The sequence below is a fragment of the Vipera berus genome (genome assembly GCF_964194415.1).
Source record: "Vipera berus genome assembly, chromosome: 10".
NCBI classification, from domain to species: Eukaryota; Metazoa; Chordata; class Lepidosauria; order Squamata; family Viperidae; genus Vipera; species Vipera berus.
The window spans coordinates 20,674,666-20,693,596 of NC_138213.1; the positions used below are offsets into that span (position 1 = coordinate 20,674,666).

The 18,931-nt window shown below is 41.5% G+C and overlaps 1 protein-coding gene across 1 annotated transcript in view; it reads right to left on the reverse strand.

Moving 5' to 3' along the window:
• LOC308672916 (uncharacterized protein) overlaps positions 1-18,931 on the reverse strand; it is a 37,999-nt gene that overhangs the window by 16,527 nt on the left and 2,541 nt on the right. Inside the window, exon 2 of the mRNA XM_081336209.1 lies at positions 127-267. The gene's annotated coding sequence lies outside the window, so the exon portion shown is untranslated. The remainder of the gene's footprint in view (positions 1-126; positions 268-18,931) is intronic.

The following is an 18,931-nucleotide window of genomic DNA, read 5'->3' on the forward strand; positions in this document are numbered from 1 at the left end:
CATATTCATCGGGGAACAAAAGGCAGATATACACATATGTTGTTGTGTGCGTGTCACCACAATCACAAAGCACAGAAGCCACTAGATAGCCCCATTTGGGCAGAGTGCCTCTGGAACTTGGCATACCTGTGCTCAGTCTATTTGATGATTTCCATACTTCCCAACTTTTGTGAGATCCAGGTGCCAGTTCCTCCGTTGGTTCCATTCGGTCTTGGTTCTTTCCATAGGTTCACCCGGCTTTCCAATTCTTCAAAGTCTTCCATTGAACTAAGGAAAGAGAGAGAGAGATTAACCTTAGTTAAGTAAATCCATTTATTTCAATTTATCACTTTTTCCAAAAAATAAACAAAGAAATCTCCCCCTATTTAAAAATAGATCATTAGAGCCTCGTCATTCAGTCCCAATCAAAAAAAAAATCCATAAAAAGTTACCAGAAACCATAACACATATATTTTAACCCTGGTCAGATTTCTTGTGCTTTAAAAAACTTGATCATTAATCCTGTTGAATAATATCCTGCATGTTGATTCACCATTTTCTCTTCTTCTCCTTTCAGGAACAACTTCAGTAGTTTGATATGTTCCCTTGGTAAATCCAAGATAAATCAGAAGAAAGATTTAGAAGCCTTATTATTTGTATCTCCTCTTTAGTTATTAAACCATCAGTCAGATGGTTTTTTCATATCACTCTTGTAGTCTGGCATTTCACTCTTGTAGTCTGGCATTTCAAAATCCATTTCCAAATCCAAAGTATCTTTTTCCACATCATTGATACCTGGAATTTTTTAAAAATCCATTTTTAAATCCATATTCAAATCAGCCTCAGTCTTTGCGTTATATAGTAAAGTCTGTTCTTTTTTTATATCCTCTGTTAAATCCATTTTTATAGTATTAGACACTTTTATAAGTAATTTCTGAGCACATTGTTCAGAAGGAGGAGGTTATCCATTCAATTGTGTCCACTTCTTGGCAATTTCATGGGCTGGGTCTCTGCACATCTTGCACTACTCAGGCAAACTTCTTTCATCCAATATAGAAGGAAAAGCTCTCAGAGTGAGGAATCTTTCCCTTCAAAACATTCTTAACATCCAGAAAATCAATAGCAAACAACTTCTTACAGCAGAGAGGAAGTGGATGAACCCAGCGTCCGTTTGAAGGTGCTGACCTGCAGCTTAGACAGGATGATTTCCCCACCCACCCACCCACCCCCGGTGCTCTCAAACTAGCTGGAAATCACTATTTATTCACCAGTTCCGTTCAGTATAGGGACGCGGTGGCTCAGTGGGTTAAGACGCTGAGCTTGTCGATCAGAAGGTCGGCAGTTTGGCGGGTCGAATCCCGAGTGCCGCGTAACAGAGTGAGCGCCTGTTACTCGTCCCAGCTTCTGCCAACCTAGCAGTTCGAAAGCACGTAAAAAATGCAAGTAGAAAAATAGGGACCACTCCGGTGGGAAGGTAACAGCGTTCCGTGCGCCTTTGGCATCTAGTCATGCCGGCCACATGACCACGGAGACGTCCTCGGACAAGCGCTGGCTCTTCGGCTTTGAAACGGAGATGAGCACCGGCCCCTAGAGTCGGAAACGACTAGCACGCATGTGCGGGGGAACCTTTACCTTTACCTTTTACCTCCGTTCAGTATGGAGTAAGCCTGTGGGCGATCTTAGTCCTCTTCTTGATCTGGAGAGGAGTTCCATGGAGCGGATCCATTCACTGGCTCCTCTTAATACCACAGTCTTGGGTTCCAGTCTTGAGGAGCTCTCTTTAGTCAGCTATTGCTTCCCTGTAAGTCCTTGAAGTCCTTGACTTGAAGCTTAAGGATTTTAAGATTTTTGAATTTCGAATCAGGTTGCAATTCAGATGCATGATGAACTTACAGGTTCTACTAAATTATTTTGCCCAGCCTGGTGACTTCCTGGTAAGATGTCTGGAGCTGTATGCTTCATTCTATGCAACTACACCTCATTGACAATATCATGATAGGAAAGCATCTCTTCAGGCTCTGGATACCTCTGGCCCACAGTGAAGATACATGTTACTCTCAGTTTACTGATAATCTCAAATCCTGAACTGGAAAATGAACTATATCCCACCAGTTTCTTATACATGTTGAACAGAGAAAACAACAAATACTGAGTATAGGCCATTAAAAATCTTTCCAAGAAAATCCTTGGAAATAATTGAAACTAACAGCTGCAAATCACACCTCTTCTTTGTTTTAGACTACACCTGGCCATGGCTTAGCCTTAGAGCAGGCATGTCAAACTCGCAACGTCACGTGACGCCGTGCGACGTATCGGAGCTTTTTCCCATTGCCAAAAATGGGATGGGCGCGGTTTCTCTGTGACGCTCTGGCCCGCAGGCCGGCAGTTTGACACCCCTGCCTTAGAGTAAAGCAGTAGCAGTTCTGGTGGGCACAGTCTGAGGTCGTTAATTAATGCCACAGCTGTAGCTGTTCTTCCTAATGGGCAGTAGCTACATCGGTTTTGCTTGAAAATGTATCTACCTGTCCAGAAAAGAAGAAAAAAAAAGAGGCAAGGAAGAATTGATTGGGGGAGGAAGGACTAGTTGGAAGCTTAGTGCAATTTGTCTTGTAAAAATTGAGTTTTGTCACATGCCACACTGTTCTGTTAGACTTCTTAAACCAGGAGTGTCAGATGTGTCATGGCAAAACCGCGCCCACCCCATTGCCGGCAATGGAAAAAAGGCGATACATCATGACACGTCACGTGACGTTGCGAGTTTGACACCCCTGCCTTAAACCATGCCTTCCTATGTGAAGATGGAACATCCAGTTCTACTCTGGAGGGCCTGAATTGGGATTATAAATACGTGCCAATTCATATTGTGTGTTATATTTTATGGTGAGATGAAGGAGCCCTGGTCTCAAATTGTATTCATTTACCTATCAATCAATGAGATTTACAGGCAAATTAATCTATTTAAATTTAGATTTCATATCCTTATGTATTAGTACTTGAATGTCTTTCCTCAAAATCCTGGGTTGGTCTTTGTGGCTGTCATTGATGTAAATATAAAAGGACTCTTAAAAATTAATGGCAACAGAAGAGGAGCAAACCAGTGTAGCTTCTCACCAACACCTGTTTTACATTATCCAAAGACTACATACAGTAAGGCTGCAGCAAATTTAACTGCAGGCAAAAGCAGGAATGTTACCATTAGTATACTGCAGCTGTCAACCAAAAGTTACATTGTTATTGAAAATATATCTAAGAAAAAAAAACTAAATGAGAAAGAATAGAATAAATTTTGGAATGTGCAATACACTTTCCTTAATAAAAAAGGAAAACCTGTATTTGGAATTTTTTATTCCATTTTTTAGGAAGAAGAAATTAAAACTAATATACTAAAGAAAAATAATATAAAAACACTGCCCTCTAGTGTTGAATTTAATTAAAACCAAAGAGTTACAAAGGGTTTGCACTTTTTTGAAAGACAAAAACTTTTCTCTTTAACCCGAAAGAACTAGTCTCACGGAAACGGGGCTTGTTTTTCTGCTTTGCAAAGACCTGTACACAGTGGTGGGATCCAGCCGGTTTGCACCACTTCGGCAGAACGGTAGCTAATGTTTTGTTGCCCAGGCCCAGAATGGACTTCCGGAAGTGGCATCCACACAGAGAAGCGTTTGTTCACCTTGAATCCCACCACTGCCTGTACATCACCTTTCCACCTCATAAGGCTTTTGATGGTTGGGATTTTTGGTAACTGGAAACACTTTGCCATGGTATTATGAATTGCCAGAAACCACTCTAATTAAAAAAACTACCTTCTCTCCATGAACTAAATTAAATTGGCTCTAACGTGTAGAGTACAGCAAGTAGTAATTATTATTTTTTAAAGCGCCAGTGAAAGAAGAAAACATGGTTTAAAAACAATATGTGTTCAATAAACCTGTATGATAATATACATCATAAGGACAAAATCAATGGAAAACTCTGTTGCTATGTGACCACAAAACATTTTGCTATCTTTCTGCAGCATTCAGGTGTAGGCAAGGCATTTATGTTCATGTAACTTGTAGATTGTCTTTCACATCTCAAATATTGTGCTGAATAGCTGAATGGAAAGTGCATTTGAAATTAGCTTCTTTCATGTGCTATGACAAAGTTCCACAATATTCAGTTTATAGTATAATGCCAGGTAAAGTGAATGATATTATTACTCTCTTTATATGTGATTATCATTCTGTAATGTAGCTCTTCTGAAAAAAACAGAGAACAACATATGTGTTCTCAGACAATCATAAAATGTACTCTGGATTATCCTGCAATGATAGCATTAATGAAACATAGGTATTCCTGGATGAGCATTCATATCTGGTTTGACTCTTCTTATAAATTCCTCTCCATCGTCCTTAGGATATTATTTTCAGTAATGAAACCCAGTTCTGTTTCCCAATCCAAACAAGTTTTAGGAAATGGGATGGAAATGATTTAGGACATAAAATTATTTAGACCTTATTTTTTTTAAGGTGACAAGTCAGTTAACCTTTAACTAAACTTAGTTGGCAGGCAGTTAACTTCAAATAGATGGGTATGGTTAGCAGGAGCAGTTGCTTTGGAAGTATATTTTTCAACCATTCTACATTATTCATATTAATTAAGTTAAATCATTAATTTCTGGAAGGGGTAGATATAACTGGTTGAAAGAGCAGGGCACTGCAGTAAAATAACTTGAGAGCTTTTTATCAAAGTCCTGAAGCTGAAAATGATCTAACTCATTTGGCATTCTAAGTTGTACAGGAAACAACCAGGTGTATTGCAGCAGATGAAATCCTTGCCAAACTCCCTCAGACACTTTCAAAATATTCTCAGCACAACAAGAATCTATTTTTAGTCAACTTGCTACACCTTCATTAGAATAGGGTGACAGAACATCCGCAAATGCTTGTAATTTATATTTTTCATCTTTTATCTCCATACCTTTAATTTCTGGGTCCTGTCTAACATTTCTATTCAGCACTTCCAGAGTTAAAATAAATAATAATGGAGATAGTGGACACCCTTGTCTTGTGCCTTTTTTAATGTTAAAATTCTCTGTAAAATCTCCATTTACAATTACTTTAGCCATTTGTCTATGGTAAATTGTTTTGATTATATTTATAAAGTTTTCTCCAAACTATAGTTTAATTGTTGTACCATAAATTGCCAGTGGATACTATTGTACATCTTGGCACTAACGGTCTGTTCCAAAAGGATGTACTCTGTGTGCAGAATGATTTCCAGAGCTTGGGGCAGGAACTCAGCAGAATAGGCTGTAGACTCACTTTTTCAGAGGTCTTACCAGTGTATAAGGAGCAAAATGCTGCCGGCGTCAACTTCCCTCTGCCCTGTGCGTTCCCACAGAGAGGGCCTCCTCAGGGTGCCACCGGTCAGAGAATGTCGGCTGGTGGCCCCCAGGGGGAGGGCCTTCTCTGTGGGCACCCCGGCTTTATGGAATCAGCTGCCGGTTGAGCTCCGGATGGCACCTGACCTTCGCTCCTTCCGACGTGGTCTGAAGACCTACCTATTTGAGCAAGCCGGCCTGGCCTGATGGGGGATGTGTTGGGGTTTTTATTGTGGATTTTTATATTACTATCTATTGTTTTAGCTCGGGCTCCTATTTAATTCTTTTTTAATTTTTGTACTCTGTATTTTTATATGTGCCCTGTTCACCGCCCTGAGTCCTTCGGGAGAAGGGCGGTATACAAATATAATAATAAATAAATAAAATAAAATAAATAAAATGGAAAAGGCCAGCTTATAGCAGAATTTAATATGTGGCTAAAGGAGTGGTGTAAAGGAGAAGGCTTTGGTTATATTAGTCATGATGTCTGTAGCTGGTCCAATGAAAAAATGTACAAAAGAGTTGGTCTGCATCCATTCAAGAAAGGGACAGAGTTACTTGGCAATAAATTCACAGCTTTTCTGGAGGAACATTTAAACTAAACAACGGGGACAGTGAGTTAATTGATACAGAACATCACTGTCCCCGGCAATCTAAGAAAATCATAAAGGACTCAAATGTCTACACACCAATGCACAGAGTATGAACAGTAAGCAGGGTGAACTAGAAATTCAGGTAAATGAGGGTGGATATGATATTGTTGCCATTACAGAAACATGGTGGGATGAAACCCACAAATGGAACACACAGCTAGAGGGATTTAAATTATTTAAAAGAAACAGACTAAACAAAAGAGGAGGTGGAGTTGCTCTATATATAAGAAATAACTTTATCTCTACAGAAATAGAGCACAACAATGATGAAAACTGTAAACCTGAATGCATTTGGGTCAATATAAAAGGGGGGGAAAATGACATTGCCATAGGTGTATACTATAGGCCGCCCAACCAAGCAGAGGAAATAGATGAACTTTTTGCTAGTCAGCTAACTAAGGTCTGTAGGAAGCACATCACAATAGTAATGGGGGACTTTAATTACCCTGACATCAACTGGGAGACAAACTCTGCACCAAGTGGAAGATCAAACAGATTCCTGACAAACCTAGCAGACAACTTTGTCTCCCAAAAAGTAGAGAAGGGAACTAGGGGATTAGCCATATTGGATTTAATTCTCACTAACAGAGATGAAATGATAGAAAGTGTTGAAGCCACAGGAACCTTGGGGGGAAGTGATCATGCAATATTGGAATTCAACATTCCGGAAGCACAAGCAATAGAACACAGCCAAACTAGAGTCTTGGACTTTAAAAGAGCTAATTTCAATAAACTTAGAGAGAGCTTGGGAAGAATTCCATGGATGAGAATCCTAAAGGGGAAAACAACTCAAGAAGCTTGGGAAATTTTGAAAAGTGAGATAATAAAGGCTCACTCTAGCACAATACCAACAAAGAAGAAAAATAACAGCTCTCAAAAGAAAGCAGCATGGCTGCATAAAGAACTCTCTGATAAATTGAAAGATAAAAAGGACAAGTATAAGAAGTGGAAAGAGGGGCACATAACTACGGCAGAATATCAGCAAATAGCCCATGCCTGCAAAGATGAAGTGAGGGAAGCTAAGGCTCAAAATGAACTAAGGCTTGCGACCAAAGTCAAAAATAACAAAAAAAGCTTCTTTCAACATATAACAAACAAGAAAAAAGTTAAGGAAATGATTGGTCCATTAGTGGGGGAAAGTGGCAAGAAGGTGACAAGCAACAGGGAGAAAGCAGAACTATTTAACTCGTTTTTTGCATCTGTCTTTACACAAAGGGGAAAAACAGTCCAACCTACCAAAACCAGTGCCATAAAAAACAGAATAGAAATGCAAGTTAAGATAGGCAAGAAAATGGTAAGTGAGCACCTGTCCAGCCTAGATGAGTTCAAATCACCAGGAACAGATGGATTACACCCCAAAGTTCACAAGGAACTGGCAAACGTGATCTCAGAACCACTGAACTATATTTTTCAAAGATCCTGGAGCACTGGGGAACTACCAGAGGACTGGAAGAGAGCTGATGTAGTTCACATCTTCAAAAAAGGGAAAAAAATAGATCCAGGAAAATACAGACCTATCAGCCTGACCTCAATAGCTGGGAAGATAATCAAACAACAAATCAGCGAACACCTTGATGCAAACAAAGTCATCACTAAAAATCAACATGGGTTTGTTAAAAACAGATCATGCCAGACAAAACTTATTGCATTCTTTGACCAAGTGACAAAATTAGTGGACCAGAGGAATGCTGTAGATATAATTTACTTGGACTTCAGTAAGGCATTTGATAAAGTAGATCACAACCTACTACTTGATAAGATAGAAAAATGTGGGCTAGATAGCATCACCACCAGATGGATTCGTAGCTGGCTGACAGGCCGTACTCAGCATGTGGTCCTCAATGGAACTGCATCTACATGGAAGGAAGTGTGTAGTGGGGAGCCCCAGGGCTCTGTTCTGGGCCCAGTGCTCTTCAACATCTTTATCAACGATTTGGACGAGGGGATAGATGGGGAACTCATCAAATTTGCAGACAACACCAAGCTGGCCGGAATAGCCAATACTCCAGACGACACCAAGCTGGCAGGAATAGCCAATACTCCAGACTAGCCAATACTCCAGACTCAAACACTGGGCGCTATCTAACAAAATGAAATTCAATGGTGAAAAAAGTAAGATTCTACATTTAGGCAGGAAAATCAAATGCACAGGTATAGTATAGGTGGTTCCTTGCTCAATAGTAGTAACTGTGAGAGGGATCTCGGAGTCCTAGTAGACAATCACTTCAATATGAGCCAGCAGTGTGCTGCAGCTGCCAAAAAAGCCAACCCAGTGCTAGGCTGCATTAACAGAGGGATAGAATCAAGATCAAGTGAAGTACTAATACCACTTTACAATGCCTTGGTAAGGCCACACCTGGAATACTGCATCCAGTTTTGGTCACCACGATGTAAAAAAGATGTCGAGACTCTAGAAAGGGTACAGAGAAGAGCAACAAAGATGATTGGGGGACTGGAGGCTAAAACATATAGGGAACGGTTGCTGGAATTGGGTATGTGTAGTTTAACGAAGAGAAGGGTGAGGGGTGACATGATAGCAGTCTTTCAATATCTCAGGGGCTGCCCCAAAGAAGAGGGAGTCAAGCTATTCTCCAAAGCACCTGAAAGCAGGACAAGAAGCAACGGATGGAAACTAGTCAAGGAGAGAAGCAACCTAGAACTAAGGAGAAGACAGAACAATTAACCGGTGGAACAACCTGCCTCCAGAAGTGGTGAATGCTCCGACACTGGAAGTTTTTAAGAACAGACTGGACAGCCATTTGCCTGAAATGGTATAGGGTTTCCTGCCAGAAATACCATTTCCCCCCCTAAAAGCAGCTCTGCATTATGTCAGCTAAAATAAACTAACTTCCAGAAATTGTATAAACATCAAGCATATTAAAACAAAATAGTGTGTTAGAACTCGGGGGGGGGGGATGAGTGCCACTGCAGCACCACTTTCTGGGGATCCATTTGAATTTCGCCTGTGGAAATGTGGTAGCCCCAAAAATCCAGTTGTTTCAAGTTAAAGGCACACTTTTCTAGCTTAGCAAAAAGGTGTTTTTTCTCTCAGCCTAGCCAGGAGTTCCTGCACATGTTGAACGTGCTGAGATTTGAATACAGAGTAGATCAGAATGTCCTCTATTAAAGTACTATAAATTTGTCGAGTACATCAGAAAAAATCTGGTTCATAAATCTGGAAAATGCTGCCAGTTGATTAACCCAAATGTACTCAAACTTGCCATACTTAGTGTCAAAGTATTCATGGCCTTCCTTGATTCTAATGAAATTGTATGCATTGCAAAGGTCCAACTTGGTAAAAATGGTTGCACTTTGTAATCTCTCCAGCCAGTCTGCTATTAATGGCAATGGGCAATGGTCCCTCACCAACACAGAATTCAAAGTTTTATAGTCATGAACCCTAACCCTCAGGGGAACCTCACTTGGGTTTCTGATGCCTGGGTCTTGCTTCTTGGGACTTGAAGCTAGTGATTCTGAAGGTTTAATAAATCCTTTTGTAAGTTAAAAGTCCAAATATCATTTTTAAATTGCTAGGTCTTTAGCTGACATGGGATACTGCTCTGAGCAGGAATTTTAGCCCCTGGGATCGGGTCTATGTCATAGTTGTAGTCTCTGTATGGAAGGAGGACTGAGGCTTTGTTCTCTTCAAAAATATCTGCAAAATTTTCATTCTTGCTCAGTAGCCTGGAAGTTTCTTCCCTGTGGCTTTCTGCAGGCTGGGCTGAGGGATGGGCACGGTGATCATGGCAACCTGGATGATCAAAAGTGTCTTTCCTCCAATGAACAGTAGTGTCAAACTACAAATCCTACTGGCTTTAGGACCGCGGCATGCTTCTAACTTGCCAACAGAGAGGGGAGGAAGGGAAGAGAGAGCTTTGAATCTACAGGTGTCCTTTATCAGCGTGAGACCCGAAGCTGCTGAAGAATTGTTTTGGCAAAACTAAAGTCTATTCTCATAACAATCACTAGAAGATGTACCGGACGATGTGACCTGTATGTCAGAAAGGGGTAGGAAAAGTTTCGTTCTTTTAATTAACTGCTTTCCGCCATTTCCTTACAGCGAGCTTCCTTTTGGCCCCACCGGTTTGATTCTGCTCAACAAAAATAATCATTAGAAGTTTGCAATGGCTGTTTTGCTTGGTTGGGCTTTTCAGCCATGGGTTGAGAAGTAGGGTTGTGAAGTGCAGCATCCAATCCCATGACAAGGTAAGGTGGTTTGTAACATAGAGGGATAAAAGCTCATTGTGTGTCACTATTGTCACACACATAAGGGACGCGGTGGCTCAGTGGGTTAGGACGCTGAGCTTGTCGATCAGAAGGTCGGCAGTTTGGCAGGTCGAATCCCGAGTGCCGCGTAGCAGAGTGAGCGCCTGTTACTCGTCCCAGCTTCTGCCAACCTAGCAGTTCGAAAGCACGTAAAAATGCAAGTAGAAAAATAGGGACCACTACGGTGGGAAGGTAACAGCGTTCCGTGCGCCTTTGGTGTCTAGTCATGCCGGCCACATGACCACGGAGACGTCCTCAGACAAGCGCTGGCTCTTCGGCTTTGAAACGGAGATGAGCACCGGCCCCTAGAGTTGGAAACGACTAGCACGCATGTGCGGGGGAACCTTTACCTTTACCTTTATTGTCACACATAAGGGATCTGTGATGTGAGTTTTCAGAATCCAACCATCCTTTTAACCTGCAATGGGGACCTTAGAAGGGTAACCAGGATGTTCCATGTCTTCAGCATCAAGTCTCTACAGCTGGTCATGGCCCCTGACTCTAATAATGGTTTCCTCCTGCCTGCTGGAGACATAAATCTTTAAGAGCATATCTGGAGGGGAATGGTCTGGAGTTCCATTTGCTGCTTTAATAGCTCCTACTCAAGTTCTTCTGAGAGGGGCTATTGTCATTTCCATGGCTCGGGTTGGGCACTGACAAACAAATCGTACTGAGCAATGAAGATTCTAATTTTTAAAAAATAATGTTTAGTTTATTCAAGAAAAGTTAAAATACAAAACACCAAAATATAAAAAAGAAAAAAAAACACAAGTCATTAAAAGGGTCTTAGAAAAGATTAACACATATACACATAACATCCTCCCTAGCTGAACGCTGACTAATATAATACAACAACGTTAATCTCCCACCCCTTACAAAACAGGCCAAAATAATTTCAAACTACTCAACTAAATCTGTTTACGAATTATTAGCCTGTCATCTATATACATTAATAACAAAATAGCAGGAAAACAATAATAAGAGTATTATATAAAAATAAAAATTATCAATAATAATGGAAGACAAAATTAAGATTCCAAAACCCTTTGTTAACAAATTGTTATTATAATCAACTCGGAGAAAATTTAATCTTAAATCATCCCAAAAAATTAAGCCTAATTGGTGCAGATCAATTATCCATGTTTGTTTCTTAATGCAGGGCTTTTCAACCTTTTCACCCAATGTACCACTTTTAGGATATGGCAACATCCGAGTACCACCAGTCGCCTAGCAAGGTGTCAAAAACTTGACCCCCCAAAAAAGGAAAAAAGTGATGTAGTCCTCGACTTATAGGTAGTCCTAGTTCACTTAGTGACTGTTTGAAGTTACCATTGCACTGAAAAAAGTGCCCCCCAGGCCACAGCCAAGCAAGACACCTGCCTGCCCGCCCAGCGGCGCTCTTCCTCCTCTCCGAGGTTTTCATTGTTGTGAGCATTTCTGTTTAGGATTGGCAGCAGGGGTGGGGTGGGGTGGGGGTGTTTGGTTTTTATTCCCCCATCTGCTGTGTGGTTGCAGCAGGTTTTGGTCCCTTCACATGACCCTGGGACACTGTGACCGTCATAAATATGAATCAGTTGCCAAGCATCTGAATGTAAATCACAAGACCCTGGAGATGCTGCAACATTCCAGCTGATCGGCGCTTCTTCTGGGCTCAGAAGTGCCAGGATCAGTGCTGAGCTCCAGCTGGAGCCTGGCGCTGATCCTGGCACTTCCGCTGAGTCCTGACAGCCCCGAAGCGCTGATCCTGGCGCTTCCGCTGAGCCCTGACAGCCCTGCAGCTCCAGCCGTCTCTCGCTCAGGCTTGTGCGGTGCTGCCACTGGTTCAGCTCATCCCCCTCCCCTGCTACCACTTTTCTAGGATGGTCGCATACCACTTGCCAGGTGCCAATGTACCACAGGTGGTACCCGTACCACTGGTTGAAAAGCCCTGTCTTAATGCCATCTCTTGATTAAATACAGTAAGTCCAATCTCCAAAACTAATCTATCTTCCCCCCAAAAGTTGGTTGGGATTGTTCCCCAATTAAATGTAATAACTTTCCCCACTCTCCTTCAAACCCCTTAAAAAGAACCCATTTATCACTTATCCACCAAGACAGTTCTATTATATGAAAACACAAGATTGAGCTTCAGAGGTATATGAGGTTGGCTCTGTTATTTCTAGATCCATGTTTCTTTCTGGCTGCTTTATTGCTGGAAAGCAAGGCTCCTCTTGATTTGGCTTTGCCACAGTCTGTGTTGTTTCTGAGTCATGTTGTTTAAATCTGCTAGTGTAAAACCAGATTCCTTTTGCAAGTTTAAAATATTTAGGGTCGGTTTTTCCAAAATGTTTTCCACAGACTATAAATTCATCAAACCTTTAAGAAACAAATTTGACTAGAGATTGTATGTTTACTAAGCAGTGTTTTCTTTCTCTCTCGCCCCCCCTCCCCGACCCCCAGTGTCAGCCATCTCCTTCTCTGTAATCTGATATGTTGTTATTCCATGAAGCAGACCAGCAGAAGAGGGGATACTAAACACAGAGAGGATAGTTTCTGATTGTTTTGATCCAAGTTAATAAAATACTGATTCCCTGAGGTGAATATACAGTAAAATATAGCCCTAATATACATTTACACCATCCAGAAACACATTTTATTTATTTATTTTATTTATTTTAATTCCATTTATATCCCGCCCTTCTCCGAAGACTCAGGGCGGCTTACAAGCTTAGCAGTGCTTCCATACAGAAATTGGTACGGGTAACCCAATAAATCCAAAAGAAAACAGAAAGCGCAAATAAAGTCCAACTGGAGGTTGAAATAAATCATCATTCAGACAGCCAATTGACATTTAGAGATAAAACAAACAAAAGTACAAAAAGTAAAAAGTTCCAGGCTTGCTTACAAAGATATCTGCTGCTAAGAAGAGATGTAAATGCCCACTGACTTCTCGGCTGCTGCCACAAGGAGCTGCAAACTTCAAGATTCTCCCTTCCAGAAGGTTCCACAGCCCCCCCAAATTGTCTTGGGTCAGATCCAGGGGGTAGGGCTGCCAAAGAGCCAGCTGTCAACCGTCTAACTAGTGAACTCAAAATCAAGGAGTCTTCAAGGCTTTGAAGTGCCATAAAAGATAAACTTTTTCCAAGCCATCCTGTTGCCAGAGAAGCACGTCCATCACAATATTGTCAGCTGCTGCTCCAGCCTGTGCATCCAATGGCATTCTGGTTCTTTTTTTTTCTCTCTCTCTCTCTCTTTCTTTCTTTCTTTCTTTCTTTCTTTCTTTCTTTCTTTCTTTCTTTCTTTCTTTCTTTTCTTTCTTCTCTCTCTCTCTCTCTTCTTTTTCTTTCTCTCTGTCTTTCTAAAAATTTTGATGATTAACCAGATTAATGTTAGGCACAAAGAATTAGGATGATTCATAAATTTGCAGCATAAAAGATTTATTCAGACCTATACACAAGACTCTGGTCAACTAACGGTCAGCACTAAATTGGCACTACAGAAGAGTCAACACAATTCAAGGGAGGCTATACTTGAATATCTTGTGGCAATGCAAGGACTCTAAACTGATGACACATTTAACTCCACTCCTCAGCTCTGCCAGCTTTTCTCCCAGTTTTTGATATTGCTAAGACTACAGATGGCCATTGAAAACGTTTGATCAGCTACTGAAAGATAACTTCATTCTCTTGATTAAATATGCACTCTGAAAGACCCCTTGAAATATTTCTGTCTTTCTAAGAAGACCCTTTGATTACTGAAAAAAATATCCAAATTTCTATTCCCAGTTCAGTAGGGAAAAGCTGCCCTATGGCGCTTCTGTACAGAATACGTATTACATTAAACTTTATTCAAAGATGCACATGTTTTAATGAAGGTTCAAAATGTTGCTTTGTTTGGAATCCCAAAAATACATAATTAAATTTCGGTTAAGTAAAAAGAATGTTCCAATGCAGGGTTGTTGCTCCTAGAAAACTGTTGCATACTATAGTACATCCCTGGAACAGTGAATATTATAAAAATATAACCTTGATAACAAATCAAAGGAACACAAGTCAAAATGATCAGAAAGGAACCCAATGTGTTTTCCTTTAGCTGCAAAATATGTTGTGGCAACTTAAGAATCCTAGTCAGTACAGGAAGAATAAAATAAATCTTCAGAGACCTGTCAGGCCAAAAAAAAAGGATAAAAATGATTTCACAGAAGAAGAAAGGCAGAAAAATAAAGATATCTTACAAAAGGGGACCACGAATCTTTACATGAAACACAAAAAACAATGTTTCCAAGTTTCTGTTTATCATACTTTTTGTATTTATGTTTTGGATAATTATAACATTTCTTCTAGAAGAAGTAATACTTTCAGGCACCAGCTGCCCTTCTGGGATTTTTTTTTTTAAAAACACCTAAAACCTAAAAAGATTAGCAAATGTCATGTCAATTAGATCATCACCAAATCTTGTATGTTGTTATCTGAAACTGCAAGATGTCGTACAAGTGTCTCACAAGATTTAAAAGAAGCATGAAAGGTATTACATTTCAGGGGTCCACAGATGACATCAAGAACAGGGGTCCCCAACCCCCAGTCCCTGGACCAGCACCGGTCTGCAGCAGGATGCAGGCAGCATGCGAAACCAGGCCCCCTCCGGCCCGCAGAAAAACCTCTCTCTACGGAACCGGTCCCTGCGGCCCAAAAGGTTAGGGACCTCTGATCTAGAACAACTTTCCCCAGTCTGGTTCTTTCCTTATGTACCCAGTTACATTACCCAGAATCCCTGAATAAAAATCTCCAGTGACCATTCCTGGCTTAGTGCAATAACCTTGGGAGGCAAAATGAAGAGCTGCAGCCTAGGGAACGGCCTGATAAATGAAATCTGAGTCTGAAGGAGAGGTGTGCGTGAAGAAAGTTCTCAGAAGGCACCCACCCTACTTTTTGGAGAGTAAAAGGAAAGGAGACGGAAGAGGTACTTTCAATCCAAGGGCAGGAAAGTAGCTGCTACCAGTTGGGAAAGAGCGTGCTAGGTGCACAATTGGCAGGAGGAGATATGGTGTGAGGATGGTGGGGTTACTGTGGGGAGCGAGGATATGTGAGGATATGTGGGTGGCTGGCGAGGTGTTGTGCAGCACAGGTGGAGGAAGCTGACCCAAGCAACTTGTGGACTATGCTGCTGGCTTCCCCACAACTTTGCTTGTGGAAAGCTGGCAGGTAAGGTAGCAAATCATAGTCATGTGACCCTGGGACACGGCAACCATCATGAGACCTGCTTGCCAAGCATCTAGATCATGAACATATAATTGTGGGGTGATGCAACAACTGGAAGTTCAAAGACCAGTCGTAACAACTACCCAGCTGTCCTCAGTTCTAACCCTCATTAACTAAGGACTACCTGTAACCAGTACAATATCGGGGAAAAGGACAGACCCCCTCATTACTGTGCAGTTAGTCTATGGGGTGGGGGTGGGGGAACCAGCAACTAAATACCCACTTTTCGAACTGCAAGCTAGACTGGCTGTAACTGGAGAGTGTGCTGCAGATGATTGGGTGGGATTTTGAGAGGCCAAATCTACAGTGCCCCACCTTGCAATTTAATATGAACTTTTTACAGCCTCATTTATAGCGAAGTAATGAAAGCAGAGACACTGTGAACACTTTGGATGCTTTTTCCCACATTTCTCCCCACCAGGGCTAAATAGCTGAGGGTGAGATAAGCTCTCGATTGACTTGTAGTTATTTATGCTTCTCTTTGCATCCATTCTTTTTCCAGCTTTCCACAACATCTCATCTTTGTACACCTTAAGATTTTAAAAGCTCTTTGAAAGGGAATCTGCAAACACCAAGAAACGAGCAAAGCTGTTACAGGTACTTGAAGTGCACCCGGAGGCTTCAGCTGGTGCAAAATGCGGCCGTGCGGGTGCTTATGGGAGGATCGCGATACTCCCATGTTACACCACTCCTGCGCGAGCTGCATTGGCTTCCGGTTGCCCTCCGGGTGCGATTCAAGGTGCTGGTAATAACCTTTATTAAAGCCCTACATGGCTTAGGCCCGGGGTACTTGTGAGACCACCTGCTGCCATTGTCAACTTCCCATCGCCTGGTTCGCTCCCACAGAGTCGGCCTCCTCAGGGTTCCGTCGGCCAGGCAATGCCAGCTGGCAACCCCCAGGGCGAGAGCTTTCTCTGTGGGCGCGCCGACCCTCTGGAACGAACTGCCCCCGGAACTGCGGACAGCCCCTGACCTTCGGTCCTTCTGCCGTGACCTGAAGACATGGATGTTCCAACAAGCGGGCCTGGACTGACTATGGTTTAAAATTTGGCTTTTATTGGGTTAAATTGTCATTTATTTATTACATCCATTGTTTAACTGTTTTTTAAATTTTGTACTTTGTTTTTTAATTTTTTATTGTTGTGAGCCGCCCTGAGTCCTTGGGGAGAAGGGCAGCATATAAATTTAATAAATCTAAATCTAAATCTAATCTAAATCTACTTTTCAACTTACGATCATTGAGCCCAAAATTCCTGTTCCTAAGTGAGACATTTGTTAAGTGAGTTTTGCCCCATTTTATGACCTTTCTTGCCCCATTTGTTAAGTGAATCACTGTAGTTGTTAAGTTAGTAACACGGTTGTTAAGTGAATCCGGCTTCCCCATTGACTTTGCTTGTCAGAAGGTCGCAAAAGGGGATCACGTGACCCTGGGACACTGCGACTGTCATAAACAGCAAGCAGTTGTCAAGCATCTGAATTTTTATCACTGACTATGGCTGTCACTGCAAAAAATGGTCATACGACACTTTTTCCCAGTGCCATTGTAACTTCGAACAGTCATTAAATGAACTGTTGTTAAGTCAGGGACTACCTGTACTAGAAGCCAACATGTTTGTCAAAAACAGATCATGCCAGACAGACCTTATTGCATTGACAAAGTGACTAAATTAGTGGATCAGGGAAATACTGTGGACATAGTTTACTTAGATTTCTTTAAGGCATTTGATAAAAGAGACCACAGCCTATTTTTTGGTAAGATATAAAAAAAGGTGGGTCACCAGATTGATTTGTAACCAGATGGACTTGTAACTTTCCAACAGTGGTGAGAAAAGAAGTCTTACGTTTGGGCAAGGAAAGCCAAATGCAGTCATAGAATAGGCAGTACCTAAGTGCATCAACAAAGGGATAGACAGCAACAGGGTCACAAGAAGTGATAGCACCGCTCTATGCCACACTAGCCACACTTGGGAGTACCGCATGCAATTCTGGGTCACCACAATACAAAAAAGACGCTGAAGCCCTGGAAAGAGTGAAGAGAAGAGCAACAAAAATGATAAGGGACCTGGGGGCTAAACCTTAAACGTACGATGAACGGTTGCAGGAACTGGATATGTCTAGCCCGACAAAGAGGAGGACCAGGGGTGATATGGTAGCAGTCTTCTAATATCTGAGGGGTTGTCACAGAGAAGAAGGATCGACTTATTCTCCAAGGTACCTGTCAGACCCCTCCATTTTATTTGCCTGCATATTATTGCTTTGCTTGGATATTCATTTTCGGGGTCTGTCATTCTGGTGGGAGCGGGGGCTATTTGGCTGGGAAATTGATTTGCCTTGCTCTGCTCTGTCCTGCTTGAAACGCCTCCCCTTGTGAGAAAGGAATGTGACCTGAAAAACATCTGCCTTGTCTCCAGACAAGTGAGCCTGGCACTGTTGGAATCCAGCCAATCTACAGGTGCCACCGTGTCATGAGAAGCTGGAGATCCAGTGGCCTTCTCAAGACCTCGCTTTCATTTCCCAACAGTCCCAGGCTCAGTTTCAAGCAGGACAGAGCAGAGCAAGGCAAATCAATTTCATCTCTAACTCTACCAGGTTCTTTTAAGAACATCAGGTATTCAAGGAATCGAGTTGCCACTAGATGGTAGCAGTTAACACACCACATTGGGAGGAAAGAGCATGAAGATTCTGGAGGGTGCCTCATGACTTACCCAAGTATTAGACTTAAGTCCTAAACACTTTTTTACACACACTCACGTTGCACCAAGCCATGGATTATTTTAAACATAGTTTCTTGAATAAGTTGCCATTACAATTATTTTTTCTTTTTACAAAGCATTTTAAAGGAAAATGTGGCATGAAGAATAAAAGAGATTTAAAAATAAAAGTAAAATTTAATTATGGAGTGTGGGGTCATTATGATTATTTTTCTTATGCAATATGTTTAGTCATTTAGATTGTTATGCAAATAGGCAACTATGTTAAGAATGTAATACTATATTTCAAAATTAGTAGACAACTAAGGGGGGGGTTTGATGGATTGGCTTGCAGGGGTGCTCTCTAGAGCAGCGTTGAGTGCTGGGGCCTTGGGGCAAGTAGGCTAGTGTTATTTATTTATTTATTTATTTATTAAATTTGTATACCGCTCTTCTCCCGAAGGACTCAGGGCGGTGAACAGGGCAATACATATAAAAAACAAGATACAAAAATTAAAAACGATTAAATAAAATGCCCACGAATAAGTTAAAACACATTAAAAGTAGGTTAAAACACATTAATAAAACCCAACCCCATCCCATCAGGCCAGGCCAGCTTGTTCGAAAAGGTAGGTTAAACGCTCCTGGCTACTTTCCTTCGTGACCAGAGGCAAGCTCGCCTGACCAAAAACCAGCCAAGACACAGTGAAGGCCTTTTGTTTCGTTTATTGCAACAAGCGGGGA